The following is a 279-nucleotide window of genomic DNA, read 5'->3' on the forward strand; positions in this document are numbered from 1 at the left end:
CCCCCCTGGCCCCTACTTTGCCACCCCCGGGCTGTGCCCCCCGCTCCCCTCCCGCAGCTGCCCCAGGGCTGTGCCGGGGGACAACCGCCAGGGGGCGCCCTGCCCCCGCACTGCACCCCCCCTTTGCCCCCCCGGGGCAGCCCCGGAGGGACCCGGGGGTCCGGACCCCCCATTCCACCCCCCCCACCCCATGACCCTGCACTTGTCCCCCAGCCCAGAGCCTCTGGGAGGGGGTGTCCTGCCCCGGCATTCCCAGACCCCCTGTTCCAGACCCCCGTG

This window comes from Neopelma chrysocephalum, unplaced genomic scaffold (assembly GCF_003984885.1).
Source record: "Neopelma chrysocephalum unplaced genomic scaffold, ASM398488v2 Primary Assembly neopelma1_150, whole genome shotgun sequence".
Classification (NCBI taxonomy): domain Eukaryota; kingdom Metazoa; phylum Chordata; class Aves; order Passeriformes; family Pipridae; genus Neopelma; species Neopelma chrysocephalum.